This window comes from Pogona vitticeps, chromosome 2 (genome assembly GCF_051106095.1).
Source record: "Pogona vitticeps strain Pit_001003342236 chromosome 2, PviZW2.1, whole genome shotgun sequence".
Taxonomy (NCBI): Eukaryota; Metazoa; Chordata; class Lepidosauria; order Squamata; family Agamidae; genus Pogona; species Pogona vitticeps.
Genome location: NC_135784.1, coordinates 175,454,261 through 175,470,451, shown reverse-complemented (window position 1 = coordinate 175,470,451; position 16,191 = coordinate 175,454,261). Strand labels below are relative to the sequence as shown.

Genomic DNA, 16,191 nt, shown 5'->3' with positions numbered 1-16,191 from the left:
GTTTAACCCTTTTAGTATTGTATCTCACTGCTCTTAGCTCAAATACTGTCTTTTAATTGCTGCAACCCACCTTGGGTCCTTTTTTAAGGAGAAAAAAATATTTTAAATAAATACATTTCCTTCAACTAGTACTTCAGTCACGGAGATGCTGTGTTAGCAAATCCCAGTATTCTTGTCCCTGGGCAAACATATTTCCACCCCTCGCTATTTCAATGGCTGTGTATAATGTGGTTGTGCAAATTATCACGAGCACCCATCTCCACCCAGAATGATGAGATGAGCAAGAATGAAGAAAATCTACATGGTGCTCTGCTGGGGAACCACTGGAAACGCAGGAAAGCGAGTGACCTGTTAGCAGCAGGAAGGGCCAGAGACAACAAAAGAGTCCATTGGACCATTGTTACTCTCTGTTGTTAAAAAAATATATTTCTGAAGATAAGGACAGGGATGCCAGCGCCCCACAAAGGAGCCGGTTCTTCTCCCATTCACACCATGCCCTTATGAGCAAACACCTCTAGCGGTTGTGAGATGGTGCCCTCTGGTGCCAGATGAACGGACATTCGGGTGCACTCGGACAGACACAGGGCAGGCTGAAAAGGGCAGCGGGGAGTTTGGGAATTTTGCTTTCTGCTCTGAGGCTGTCTAGACGCAGAGGCTAAAAATAATGAGCTGTTTCCTCCATTTACAAGTCACTCTGCTCAGCAACCATAATGCCCAGAAGGGACAGGCACAGAATAGCAACTGCAACCGTGGTCGGGGTGGGAAGGAAAGAGAGGGAGAGGGAGGGAGGGAGGGAAGGAGGATGCTGCAGAAAAGAATTAAAAGCCAGTGTCTGATGGCGGGGAGCGGGGAAAGACTCCTGCAAAAGAAGCACCCTCAACATTTTTCTGGTCATTTTTCTGCACGCATGCTTGACAAATACCTGTGACCGTTCTTTAGTCGTGATGCCAGTCAGTATACACTTCGCTGGTGCCCAGCTCTCTACCTGTTCCAGCCTATCAAGTCTCCATTTACACATACACCCAGCACAACAAAGAAAGAACCCAAGGACCGCCAGTTTCACCAAGTTCAGTCTCCCCTTCCCTGCCTATGAAGCAAACACCCAGAAATCCTATTTCTCAGCTCTCCCCGACGGCCCTAAACAGCTCTTCAAACTGACTAGGCCTCAGACAAACAGAGCAGCTCATCTAAAAAAGCCTTGCCTCCCAGTACCAGAGATTTTTCAAACCTTCTTAGTTTGAATTTCTTTATTATAGGCACGTCCCACTTCTCAAAGGAATGAAGTTCTCCCCCACAATCTCCACCCTCTCCTTTTTACAAGCCCGACTGCCCTGTAAGGTAGGTCATGCATGCCGAGAGACAGCAAAAGACCTAAAAGACCCCCAGAGGCCAAAGTCCTGTGGCTCAGGGTAGCCCATGGCACTAAATTAGGCCCACGGAATCGATGGGGATATCGGGAGTCAACTCTTCTATAAGTTCCACTGATTCAAATAGGCCTACTCAAGTCATGACTTAACTTTAGTGCAATAAGTCACCGCTAGAGTAGGCCCATTTGAATCGAAGGGAACTAAGGGAGAGTACCGAGATCCACCACATTCCCACTGATTCAATGGGCCTATTCTAGTGCCACTGAGTTTCATGGCAGAATAAAGATTTAAATCTGTACCTTCCCAGTCCTACACCTCAACCTGGAACCACTGTCTGTAAACAAACCTCTTAATTCCTCTTTCCAATTCACCAAGTCCTCAGTTTGTAGCGAGAACTATGGAGAACATAAGGCTTTGTGGCCTTTTCTAATGGTTCTGCCTCTTGCTCAGTCACAATACAGGCGAAAAACCCTAGCCACGTCCATTCTAAACTAGTAGGACCTTTTCTACACAACAAATACAGCAAAAATCCCGGGTTCTTCACTATTTTGATTCCTAACCCATAACAAGATGAAGATTAAACCCCCTGATTCCCAACTTCTCAAGAAGTGTACACTTACCTCCACACACACAACTTGGAAACATACCATACACACAAAAATGTCAAATTCCATTGCCAAGGAGAGAATCCAGACACTAATTGCAAAAGGGAAGCCATCCCTTTGTATGTGCCCACCATTCCTATACTGGCAACATTTATAGGGCTTAATCCCTGCAGCACCCTCCCTTACACATTGCACATTAATGTATACTTTGCACATTAATGCGCAGTAATATCCTGTAGTTTCTTCCTTTTTTTTAGGCTGAGTCCAGTTTTATGAAGAAGGAATTTGCAGCAGAGTGTTGAGCCCCTCTCATATCCTGCTTGCTTTCACCATAATGCACACAAAAACATCCAGACCCCTTTCCGTACCCTACAGGTCTATGGTTCATTCATCCCACAAACCACTGTGTGGAAGAAAACTAGAAGTAGGAGCTACAAATGGCCTTAGTCACTGCAATTGACCCCTCCCCACATCACTTTTACCTGTAAATAGGCTTAGGGAGCATTTGGGATACAATATTTTGGACCTACAGTTCCCAGAAGCCCCAACCAGCATGGCCAATGGAAAGGTATTCTGGGAGTTGTAGCCCACAATATTTCAGGGATGAACTAAATGACACTTTTAAGATGAGGGTTGTAGACTTCTGTTATGCATTTTCCTATATAATACAGTACTCAATCCTTTTTCAATGACAGGACTTTTGTCCCTGTGACATTTGAAGCATGTATAAAGAAAACAGTGCCCCAGAGCAAGGCGGGCAGATGGTAGGTCTAGATTTACTGGTAAATGTCTCAGGGATTTTTGCAGCAGAGCAATGAGGTCTTCTGCCTCCCTACTGTTTCATAATACTGTAGCAACAAAAGAACACCATCACTCATAGATTATACAGCTTAAATGAATGCAGCTCAAGGCATTTAAGAGCGGGTTTGGTGCTTGGAACTATTGTGACACCTGGTATCATGACTGTAGAATAATTACATAATTTTAATTTTGGCAATGGAAAAAGTCAAAACAGTTTTTAAAAAATTCTATATCTCAGTTCAATCAAAATGGAGACTAGAGCCAGGAAATCAGAAAACTGGGATTCACTTTAAAGGAAGTAAGGGGAAAAAAATCCTCAAGTTGTAGGATGTGTCGCAGTAGATAAGAATAGGATCACCCATACTACAGTATTCCAAATTACTACACGCAGCTGTGAAAACTGGGGAATGAAAAAAGCAAACCAGAGAACGATCCCATTCATTAGAAATACAATATGATGTTGGAAGACATTTCTATGGAGAGCATGGATTGCCAAGAAAGACAAATACTGTAAAAGGATTCTGGATCCAACTAAGCCTGAACTCTAAGCAGAATCTAAAACGATTAAACTGAATTAACTGTAGCTTAGATGTACAGTCAAGGGATCAGTATCTACTGATTCACTTATCCATGGTGTGAAAATATTAACAATATTAAAAGGGGGGGAATCCAGAAAAAAACCCTATTTTCATGTATATTACCAGAAACAGCCACTAGAGGGAGCCAGAGACTGTGTTATGATGAATACAGCATGGTCTCTGGTCCTCCCTAATGGCCAGATCTGGCAATGCATGTGAAAATATTTTTCTGGGTTTTTTTTCTTTTTACCATTTCACATACACTATATAGTTTGCAATTATCTGCGGTTTTCAGTATCCATGGGGGCTTGGAACCAATCCCCAGAGAATATGGGGGTTCTACTGTATTCTGAGAAGACTAGATTTACTGGTAAAAACAACGATGGTCAGAAAAGTTGAAGGCAATAGGAAAAGAGAAAGCCCGAACATGAGATGATCAATAAAGGAAATCATGACTTTTAAGTTTTCTAGACCGGCTCTTAATGACAGGAGCTTCTGAAAGCCTCTAATTCATAGGATCAACATAAATTGGAGGTGGCTTGACAACACACAACAATAATTAAAAGCAAAAGCATGGGGTACGGATTGTTTTAAGTCTATGTGTGTACTGTATGTCTTTTGCACCAGACTCCAGTTAATAGATTCTACTCAACAAGAATAAATCGGGGTGGGTGGGTGGTGTCTCATTCCTTAAGGACTCCAGACTGGTGTTTCTGTTTCTTTTCCCGAAGAGGTTCTGTTCTTTCCTCTTTCAACACCACGCTCTTCAAACGGACAGTGAAATGAACTGTACGCTAACCACCTACCCCCCCCCCAATTCACAGAGAGAGAGAGAGAGAGAGAGAGACATACACACGGGCACGACGAAAAGAATGGGATTTTCGAGGCTCAAAGATTACGTTTAAATCCCATGTAGCAGCGACGATGCAAGGGAAGGAGGGATTACCGTAGATTCAGCCACCTCCTTATTGTGCTGCGACGTTACAATGTGGGGGGACTGATATGCCCCACACCACACGCACGTATACCCACACTTCCCCCCCCTCATCCCGATCGGTTTCTCCCCCCTCTACTCCCGCTTCCGTCGCGGATCAGGAGCCTGATGGAGACGCCCCCGCAACCTTCTGACTCAGTAGGATTAGCCAGAGGAGGGTGCGGGGGGGGAGAGAAAAATGCTTTAGCCATGCGGCAGAGCGGGAGGAGGGGAGGCATTGGGTGCTCCCTCCCTCTCTGCAGATTACGAGATCCCGGATATTCTTCACCATCATCCCCACTTGAAAGTCGGTACAGTTCCCTCCATTGCCCAGGCGCCCCGCGCTGGAAAAACAAGGACCCGGCCCGTTTTAGCTGCCCAAGACTCTGCCATCACGCCCCCAGGCGCTCCTTCGCCCTCAGCGCCCGCTCTCTTCTCTCCTTCTCCGTCACAAAACCGGAGTCAACACCTGCACGGACTCCCAACATCTGCATAGCAACCCTGTCGTGCCGCGCAGCCTTCCTCAGAAATGACTACAGCGTCCATCATCCTGGACCACTGGCCGTGTTGGCTGGCAGCGACAACTACAGTACTGTAGTCCAAAGCATCTGGAGCCGGTTTTAGGCTTTACAAAGAAACGTTGCAACACCTGGCTAGCAGATGGGGGGGCTACCATATACAGTACAGGTATAAGGTTACAGCTGCCTCTGCTAAATACATCAACTTTCCTTTCGGTATTCCTGGAATACTACTGCCAGAAGGGCCACAAATTCAATTCTCCCCCACACCCTCATTTTACAAAGCACGGCTCTTGCAACCCACTGGGGCCAATCTTGGATTTTGAAGCCGAGCAATAGAAGTCTGCTCCGGAAACCTGCCACGACTCCCCATAGTTAGATATACTTTGTCTTTTTAAAAAAAAAACTGGCATGAGGAGAGCTTATGTCCAGTGCCTTCTTAAGGCGCATCCCTCCCCCTTTGCAAATATCATCCCTGTGCAGTGCACACTATTCTCTCCAAACACATCCTGCAGCCTGTGCCGTGTTACCGAACCCCGGGATTTGCGCAAAGACCTGTGCTGCAGTTCTGTTTACCCTGCGCAGGAGACAGAGCCTGGTGCTTACTCTGGGTCACAACCACAGTCATGTTGCAGCGACTTCCACGGACTGCATTGCAACGACTGAAGCTTCTCCAGGGAGCTGCTGCGGCCGTGTGATGCAGCTGCCAGTTATGGAGCTCAGACATTCAACTCCAAAAAGCGCCCGCCACTACGTGTGGTGCTGCTTGCATCACAAAGAGCAAAACTCTTTTCCTTTCCAGCGCACTGATCCTTACTGATCCAATGATATCTGTCATTCCAAGGTGCATGGATGGAGCCGATTTTATGCTTTACGAAGGAAAACATCGACACACACACCCCTGTTTAACAAAAGGGATTACTGCACTGCAGCATACTATCCAGTAGCTCTCTTCTTCCTAAAGACATTTTCCATCTCTTCAGGCAGAGTGCCATAGAACATGTGCAGAATGCCAGCCCTGTTTTTCTCCCAACACTGAAGAGATACAAAACTGTTTGTAATAGACTTAACCCAGAGTACCCTGGCATAATTTTGGAATACTGCTTTTCCCTTCTTCCAATGGGAAAGATCTTTCTTTCATTCATAGGCATCCTTCAGTCTTGACAGACCATGGTAACATGCTCTGTATCGAGGAGTGTCCTCTCCAGAGCATGAAGTAATATGGGTAAAGTAATATGGAGGATAGGCTGTTACCCAAGCAGCAGATCCCCCCTCTCCACATTGCTGAAATGGTCTACTGGAAAGGCAAGAGCCAATACAACTGGTTCCAGCAACATCGCAGGAGTTGGCAGAACGACACGAACTGCCTTCGGGACTCCAGCTCTGGATTTTGCTCTAGGTTAACTCCTGAAGCCGTTTCCATGAGCCACAGGGCAGTGGAGGTTTGAAATCAGAGTTTTCCTTCTCCTACATGGGCTGCCTTCCAAAGCTTTAAAAATCAAAGGAAGGATAGAGCACCGCTGAGCATGCACGGCGCCCCCAATAAAGAACACCTGCCTTTTTTAATGCAAGAAATCGGGAGAAGGGACAGGGGGATGATAGCCTCACTTCCCCTCCCCCTTTTCTTCCTGGATTTCTCTTTTAATCCGGCAGGTGACCAAGAAATTTTGGTTGATCCGCTTAAGATTCTATTAGTTGGCAACCCCTCCTGCTTCGATAAGAGACCCTGCGATATCAGGTTTCCTTTGGCAGGACACTTGCACTGTCCCCTGTAAATAAACAGTGCCACATCATGAAATATAGATTGACTACTGCAAGTCAGCAGCAGTAAAAAAATAATAAATAAAAAAGCCATTTCTGACCAACCTTCATTATGAAGAGAATTGCAAAGCAAGCTCACTATTGGTCACCCTGATCGGGGTTGGGGAAGAGGGGTGTTTACTGCCTCGTATCAGAACTTTCATGATGCCAGTCTTCCTTTTAAAAAAAATCCTTGCTTAAAAAAAAAAAAAAAAAACCCACAGAGCTCTCTGCATTGCACCAATACTGTCCCTGCAGTCTTTTATTGGTACTGAGAAACCTACGGTGTGCTGCTGAACTGCTTTTCTGTGAACTGGGCCTCTTCTCTCTCTGCATTGCTGCAGAGCCATCGTTTCCCCTCAGTGCCAGCCCGTCGTGCTGTGCCTGCCACCCACACCATGGAAGAGCATATTTGCTGTGCTCCACTAATTCCGACCCCACCCCCGTCTAGCAATTTATCTCATCAGACATCCACCTATCTTGCAATGAGGTTCCCGAAGCCCACATAAGGCTTCTGATCAGGTAGGTACCCTACCGGTGGTAAAGCCTCCCAAGGTGGTGGCCCATTCCTGTAGGCGGATCTCCTCTGTCTCAAAGGGACCAGGGGGTCACTCTCGCTTCTAGGTTTCGTCTGTCTTTGCCGTGAAAGCCTCAGAGCGAGAGGCCAGCGAGAGAGGCCGGGGTGGTGTAGTAGTTAAGAGGGTTGTCCTTGGATGGAAGAGACGTGGAGTCAAAAACCACACACACAGAGAGACACAGACACACACAGACACAGACACAGACACAGACACACACACACACACACACACACACACACACACCCCTGCCTGTGAAAATCGCTGTGTGACCAGTGGAATTCTCAGTCTGACCAACCTTTAAGGGGTGCTGTGAACATAAAGTGAGAGGGGTGCCTTGTAGGCAACCTGGAATTCAATCATTATCGTTGTCATCATCTTAGACCTGCAGAGCTCTGCTAAGATGATCCCTGTGGATCCTCTAATCCAGCCCCTGTCAGGGAGGCACAGGGGGGGAATCAAGCTCCTTACCTCAGGTATCTGCACCCAGATACCTAAATCACCGAGCAATCCAACAGTTCATTGGAGGACACGAAATGAAGGAATGAATAAATAATCTCTCTCTTTCGCTGGAGAGCTTTTCCTCCTTGTTCCCTCACCAGGCCCAATGCTCTTGTATAACGCATTAGCCCCATAAACACTGGAAGGCGGGAGAGAGCTTGGCCCTCCAGGCATCGCCAGCCCCAGCCCGCCAAAATCACCCACAGTGGGGGGGGGGGGAGCATACTAGTTGCAAGCCAAGGTCATGGACAGGGCCACACATTGTCCATCCCCACATTACAGCGTATTTGGTGTCTGCTTAACTTTTAAAACAGGTCTGGAGGACCTCCTTCAGTCATTTGGCCCTGTTTGCAGCACAAACACCTTTCTGGTATGGTACAGCAGGTATCCTGAGCCTTTTCAGATTTTCTGAACTCTAAAAGGCTTCCCACAACATTGGGCACACAAGCGAGGGCTTTCAGAAGCCACCGTCCAAAATACCCGGAGGCTTAAAAATTCCTCACCCCTAACAAACCACCTCTTGCACCCTGTAAAATCTGATGGTAAAGCTTTCCTGGACTGTACACCTTCAGGCTGTTGGTGGATCCTTATGTCTGGGTGCTTGTACGCTGTGGTGTTGATATTCCCTGGACACAGACAATAGATATATTTGGAGTGGGGGATGTTCAGTGTAGATCCCGACATAGCATTTTCCAATGAGATTTGTTCAGTTTTTTAAAAACGGAATTTTATACTAACATGTGATCCCTTCACTGCAGCAGGCAGCAGTACACTCCGGGGTGAGGGGAAAGAAAGCCTTCCCATATGCCGCAGCAGAATGAGCTGTCTCTGATTTGGACGTCTTCTGAAATGCAGAGCCTCCGCTCTCTAGTTCTGCAAGTGCCACATTTTAAATCAAGGCCTCTGTCTCTAAAGACGTTGCCAAGAGGCGGCTCCCATCATCGCTCACCCCTGGCTATGCTGGCCAAGGCAGATGGGAGTTGTAGTCCAGCAACATCTGGAGGGCTGGAAGCTGCCCAGTCCTACCCTAACACAGCCCCTCTGGGTTTTGTCTCAGTGGCAGGAACACGCTGCAATAAGGTGGCCACCCACCTTTGTCTCCCCTCACCTGGTCCCTTCCCTGCACGGCAGGCTTCACGCCTGACGACGGGCCTGCTTTGCCATCAGCTGTGCTGGTGAGGAGCGACAGCTTTTCAATCTGCAGGTGTCCCACTGCCTTTCGCAGCAGCTTGCTGTTATGCAGATGTGAGTCAGCACTCCTGTTGATCCCAGGCTCCACAAATTGCTCCACTGGATGATTTCTGCGAATCAAGTCATATTGAAAGGCAGAAAAGCACTCCAAGCTATTAAACTGCCCCCATCAGTAACTCAACATCTTTGCACTTGACTTTACGCACACGCTATTAACAAGAACCCTTGATAAGCCCCTCCCTTGTTCGCACATGCCTCTCTCCTTCCTTTCCTCTGACACATCATGGAAACATTATGCATCATCCACAGGGAGAAGACAGACCACATCCACAGACTGCTTCTGCATACGGTGCAGCAAAGCATCTCATAGGTGTCATTTCCTTGTGGGCTGTGCACACCTACCTGCTGTATTTTATTGTTGTCAACCAGAAAGATTAGCAGAGAGAGAAAGAAAGAGGCTGATTAATTTTGCCCAGGTCTCAGTTTCTACAACTTTTCCACCTTGAAACACAGGAAACCATGGCCCAAAGCACATCTGAACAGAGGCAGAGTTCATTTCCCTCTGCACCAAGTATGAGCAGCCAGCCAGTGCCAGAAGGTATGATTTGTCAATAGAGAAACCAGATGTAAAAAAAAAAAAAAGAACTATTCCTGCATTTTAATATCTGTGTTGAAGTGAGTATTTTCAACAGGTACAGGATTCTGGTACACCTGTTGAAATTCCTTCTTCTGTACTACTGTTAAAGGTGCAGTGGAACCTCTGTCCTTTTTTATGTCCACCCGGATAGCTGAAAATTATTCTTTGCAACTATTAAGTGCTAGCTAGAATCTAGCAGTTAAAGACTGTTACTGAGACTATTACTCAAAGCTTGAATTTAACATACAAAGATATCCAGGATTCGAAAAGAAAGCCAAATGTTTGCTCACGTACATACATTTGTGCAGACAACCCTATCCTTGCAGGGGAGCGTTAGATTCATATGCCTTTCAAATTTATTATGACATGGAAAATTAAGCAAGTGGCACTTCACCACAATACTGTAGCTCCATCGCCACTGAGAAAACATTTGCCTGTTGGATTTATTCTTGTCCAACCTATTAAAACCAAACAGTCCTTGTTAGATGCAATAAAGCTGGTCTTGTTCTACCTTCGGACGTTCACTGATTCACACCATGTTAATGATACAGGGACCCTGTCATCTTTTTGAAGGTGCCCCTACTACGACTACCAGAGATTCTCTCCTTTCAGCGGGGTAGGTATGTCTCTTATTTTAAAATATTTGCCTTCCACAAACAGAATGGATGGTGGCTTAATTTCATCCAAGTCTCAGTCCTCACAACTGTTCTGCCGCGAAAGACAGGAAGATATCGCCAAGAGCACCTCTGAACGGATGCAGAGTTCATTTCCCTGCGCATCAAGTATCAACAGGTGTCTAATACACCTGAAAGGAGAAGGTCATATAGGTGCCTGCAACTGATACTCAAATAACCTTCCCCAAAGGTTGGCCTCTAGATGTGATTAACAACAACTCCTATTATCCCCAGCCACCATGGCACTAGGTTGTGGAAAGCTACGTGCTTTACCAGATTTTTTTAAACTCCAGTTCCTATCAGCCCCTGCTAGCATGGCCAATGGTGGGGGGGGGGGTAAATGGGATTGGTAGGACATCAGACATGGAAGGCAACAGGTTCTGCACCCCCGTCTCTTAGATGCAGCAGAACAGGGAGGTTGATTTCTCCAGGAGCACAAAGGATTGTAACACACCACACTGCAGCGGGGTAGAGGAGCTGATTCAGGAAAGGTCCTTTTAATAAATAGCTCCTAACAAGTTTTTTTTAAAAAAAATAGTGCAACAAAAAACTAGCCAGGCTTATAACTGTTCTCCCTGATATGCTAGTTTTCCCCTTGCAAGTAGGTGTTTTCGCAGGGGTTCATTCGATGGTACCTCTCGCTGCTACTGATACAGCCTTTCTGCCACCCTATGTAGTACAGACCAGGTTTTTAATGTTTAAATCCCACATTAACCATCCTTTAGATTCAGACTTCTACTCACTCTCACCCCTACTCCCTTCCTCTCTCTCTCTCTCTCTCTAATATGACACAATAAATCCACAACTGGACCCCTCTGTGTCTTCTTGTTATTCCTTTAATAAGGCATTGTCTTCATGGGGATCTGGCCGACATCCAAAACTCTGAAAAGATCTTATCAGAAATAAATACAGATATCTATAATGTGGGAAGGGGAGAGCGTACATCTTTGCGTCAATGTGTTTCTCATGTTCTACCAAAGAAAAGAGCATTTGAAGGATTGCATTTACATCAGAAAAAAGACTGCCAAGGAGAAAGAAAAGTTGAATCCCACCTGCTCTGACCACCCTTATTCGGCTGAAACTCAGAATCACCCTATAGCAAATAAGATAAATTTGGTGTCCTATTCCGTTACTTTTCTTTTCCACATCTAGCTTCCTTTGCCCAACTTTCTCGCAGAACCAGTGAAAGAATTTTTAATTGGCTAATCATCCGCCTTCCACAGTGTTAATCAATTAAATTACACAATTACTTTTAAGTAAATCGCATGGCACTAAAACCTCAGCTTGAGTGCCTTTTTGAGACAAGGAAAGCACAACATAATTTAACAAACCAAAGCTAGCCATTTTGTGGTTGCCTTTTTAGAAGGCTGTATGAAAAAGCCCCAGTTACAGAAACATCCCCGAATCAAAACAGTGTCTCAAAAATAAGTGTACGCCTTTGACTTGCAGCATTTCCAATTGAAATTAACACAGGCATACATATGGTGTGAAATTCAATATTGCACGCATGGAAGGCTTTTGTGGAAAAAGATTCTGTTTTATTCTGCTCCTTCCTAGTGCCCCCAATCGGCTTCAGGGGGTCCTCCAACCCTCCAGGGCAGAATCTTGAGGGTGCAGGAAAAGCTGTAGGGTGGAAGGGAATCGCTATCCTCTCTTTTCTAGGAAAAGAAACTGTTCCACCATCAGATGAGCTTAATTGGATTCCATCCACACCAGTTAATTGCTTTAGTTCCTCCACTGAGTTAGACAGATTAAATTTTCAGATGATTCATCAGCCATTTCAAGGCGGCGGCCTTTTTCTTTTCCTCTCCACTTTCTTCTGAAAACACAGTTTCAAAATTTGGAGTGCCCTGATGGAATGCTACTCACAGAAGCAACTGACAGTTGGCTGTCTTGGCCAGAGCTTCTGGGAATTATAGTCCCAAAACATCCAGGAACCCAACTTTGAAAACACTGAAAAAACAGTGGTGGTACATTCTGATTAACCAAAGCTGGACATAAAAGGTGAGCAAACAGGGCAGGCAACCTGCGCATGAAGATGAAGGGAGAGACCAAAAGTAACCGGATAGCTCAATGTTTGTTGACAAACATAAGGCCATAAGAGAAGTTTTGCCCAAGTCCTATGTAGTTCAGTGTTTTGTCCACACAGCTGCATACAAAAAGTCCAGAAGGAAGACATTAGCACCTCTTGTTTACATTTCCAAGCCACTGATTTACAGGAGCATACTGCCTTAGTATTGGGGGGGGGGTAACACAGATCCATCACAATGAGCGGCTTTCGATCACTGCATACTCCAGGAAAACAGACACAAAAAGCCCTTTAAAGTGATAGAGATTGATGGCAAACACTACAAGTTCTGATTTCAAAATCCTACCACTTTACCACATGCTGTGTGACTAAGTACACACTTTAATTTCCCTTGCTTGTGCTCTCTGTAATGCGCTGGGGGAGAAAGAAGTTAGTGGCTTCCATTTTTTTTTCTTTGTTAAGTTTTACAGGTTGTCTCTACCTGGAAAACTCTGCAAAAAGGTAGCTGTAAGTCAGAATGAGCTTGATGGCACATTATTATTATTACTATTACTATTATTACTATTACTATTACTATTACTATTACTATTATTACTATTACTATTATTATTATTATTATTATTATTATTATTATTATTATCATCATCATCATCATCATCACCATCACCATCATCGTCATCATTATGCTTGTTAGCTGCAAAAATGAAGTTCCTGCATAAATGAACTAAGTAAGTAAGTAAGTAAGTATGTAAGGAAGGAAGGAAGGAAGGAAGGAAGGAAGGAAGGAAGGGAGGGAGGGAGGGAGGGAGGGAAGGAAAGGATATCCAGTTTGGTGCCATTTGTTCATAAAAACTATCAGAAGAAAAGTTTATTTTGAGGAAACATTGCCCCACACTGTAAGAACTACAACCGCTATAGCTTGTTAATGATTCAAAGCAGAGGGTGAGCAGAGCATTCCTTTTCTAAGGTCTTACTTATTTTATAGCTATTCTTGAACTCAGATTTCCCATAGGACAGGTGATGGCTCACCAGTAAAACCCAATACTTCCAACACTTCCTGCTGTGATTTAAAAAATCTTTTAAAAATCAAAAGCCCTGCTGTCTTGGGTGGGGTGGCCATGTGTCCTATTTTTACAGAGGACAGTCCTCTATTTCAAGGGCTGTCTGTTTGAAGAGGTGTCCAGTGAAATGTTCCTTTCAGAAAACTTCCTTTTGGGGACCACATCTTCCAGAAACCCTTACCCAGCATGTTCATAGGAGATTCCGGAATTTGCTGCCCCAAATCATAACATTTCTGAACTACGGTCCAGCCCAGTGCTAGTTCAGATATAAAGAACCACAAGACTGGAAAGGGGGAAAGGAGAAAGAGAGAAAAAAGTGTAACATATACAAAAGTCATACATGACACCTGGCTTTGGGAGATGCTGCTATTTCCCACATGTCTGGTTCAAATGACACTCTGCCAATGATGCCACATGAGATGTTGACTCTGCCACGAGAGAATCAACTGGACCACTTCCATTTGCAGATGGAGATTGCCACTTCTAATGCTCCTCTCCCCTTAAGAAAGACTCCTTGCAACTATAACACTAACACAGAGGTAACAAGGCTGGGCTAAAAGCATCCCCTTCTCTAAATCATATCACTGAATCTTTCTCCAAGGATGTTTCACATCATTCTATAGAGACTTGTCATGACCAGTGATGGAGGGGGAGATGTTTCATGCATGCATGCATCTCAAATCAAGAATTGAGAAACTTCTGATCTATAAGCTGGATGTGGCCTGGGAGGATTCTCCCATCCAGCCTACAAGCTTCTTTTGTGGTAATCTTCTATCACTGAGCAGAGATAAGAGGGTATTTAATAAATACCCTGCCTAGAGCTCAGCTGTGTTTTGCAGACTTGAAAACTGTCGGATGGCGCTGAGCTGTGCTTTGTGGGAAGAAAAGCCTGGGATCACTTGCTCTTGCAAGATGTACAAAATCGAGCTCTGTTTTGTATGCTTGGCGGGGTAATAGCCCAACTAGTAAAAATTACATCTGGTTTCACTCACTTAACATGGAGTCCAGCTTCTCTGACCTTGGCCCCACCCATGCTCCTAGCCCCACACAGTGCAGAAATGCAGGCCCTGTGACACAGTTATTTCTAAATGACATATTTTCCTCTTGCTACAAAGGGCTCCCCAGCCCTGCTGTAAACAAAGCGCAGAAGTGGGCGTCCATCAAGAATTATATGGTCAAAGTTTAGTTTGGCTAGAATTAACTCAGAATAATTTCCATGCTCAGCCATGAGACATTTACACTACTGATGAAGGTGGAATTCTTGAGCATGTGCAAAGTGGAGTGCAAGATTCTCTCTGAGCTCCCAACTCACTGGTGGAACTGATTTGGGAATAATACCCCTGATTTGGGGAGAAAGGTCTAATTCTGGGCATGTTGCCAGAATTGTATGTATAACAGTCAGCTTTGGGGGTGGTTTCCATAAATTATACATAAATCTACAGCAATATTTGCATTTCTTGTGCCTGTCAGAACTATAACCCATCCTTTCTTACTTTGTGGATAGTGTCATTATATATTTTCATCACTAGGTGGCACCAGGCCTACTAGTACTGTATCTTATACCATAACACCATTGTCACTTTGAAATTTCGTTTTCTATGCCTGCATCCAATTTCACTGGCTCCCCCACCTCTGTAATGTATACAGATTCAAATAGTTAAAATACAGTGTGTTGTATTATATTTCATTTCATATCTTTATATCCTTTCCCCATCTTAATAACATTTTCCACAAAACACAAATCGCTAATAAATGTTTTAATCAAATTGTTTAAACCATTTTTTGTTGTTGTTGTTCAGTATTCTTATTTCAGGAAACATCAGTCCTTCATGAAGTCAAGTTCATTCACTTAGTAAAAGGTAATAAGATTCCTTCTATGTTTATCAATGTATTAACTGCCCGGGGAGTTTCACCTGGATCCTGGAGGTCATCAACTCCTCGTTAATAGAGGGAGTGGTCCCTGTCCCGTTAAAGGAGGCAGTGATTCGCCCACTCCTAAAAAAAACCTAATCTGGACCCAGGTCTAATTATCAACTTCCGACCAGTAGCAAACCTCCCTTTTCTGGGCAAGATGTTGGAACGTGTGGTGGCTGAGCAGCTCCAGGCTCTCCCGGATGAAACGGATTATCTAGATCCACTTCAATTGTGTTTCAGGTCAGGTTATGGGACGGAAACTGCCTTGGTCGCCTTGTTTGGTGACCTTTGCTGGGAGAGAGACGGGGCAATGCATCCCTGTTGATTCTTCTGGACCTCTCAGCAGCTTTTGACACCATCAACCATGGTGTTCTTCTGGACAGATTGGTTGGGATGGGAATGGCACAATTTTACGATGGCTCCGCTCCTACCTTGCTAATCAAGTCCAGAAGGTGATGCTGGGGGGACAGTAGCTCTGATGCATGGCGATTGCATCATGGGGTTCCTCAGGGCTCTATACTGTCCCCTATGCTACAGTATTTAATATCTACATGATACCACAGGGGGAAGTCATTAGGAGGTTTGGACTGAGGAGTCAGCAATATGCCAGGACTCGATAATGGACTGTATGAGGGTCAATAAACTGAGACAAATCAGAAGTGCTGCTGGTAGGTGCTCCGCCAGATGTGTTAAAGGGCTATTTCCCTGTTACACTCCCCCTAAAGGACAGGGTCCACAGCTTAGGGGTGCTCTTTGACCTGGGTCTGACCTTGGAAGCCCTGGTGGACTCGGTATCTAAGGGTGCCTTCTTTCAGCTGCGGAGAATATATCAACTTTGCCCTTACCTGGATGAGCAGAGCCTGGCAACACTCACACACGCACTAGTAACAACCAGACTGGACTACTGCAATGCACTATACGTGGGCAGCTTTTGAAGACTGCAACTGGCACAGAACCGGGTTGCGTG

The 16,191-nt window shown here is 45.0% G+C and overlaps 1 protein-coding gene across 4 annotated transcripts in view; it reads right to left on the bottom strand.

The window, feature by feature from the left end:
* Positions 1-16,191, bottom strand: part of SYN1 (synapsin I) — a 104,521-nt gene that overhangs the window by 73,924 nt on the left and 14,406 nt on the right. Inside the window, exon 1 of one of the 4 annotated variants that reach the window (XM_078386480.1) lies at positions 4,298-4,370. The exons of 2 other annotated variants lie outside the window; for them this stretch is intronic. The gene's annotated coding sequence lies outside the window, so the exon portion shown is untranslated. Of the gene's footprint in view, positions 1-922; positions 1,042-4,297; positions 4,371-16,191 lie in introns of those variants that run through there. One more of the 4 variants, XM_072991318.2, reaches the window with a different exon arrangement.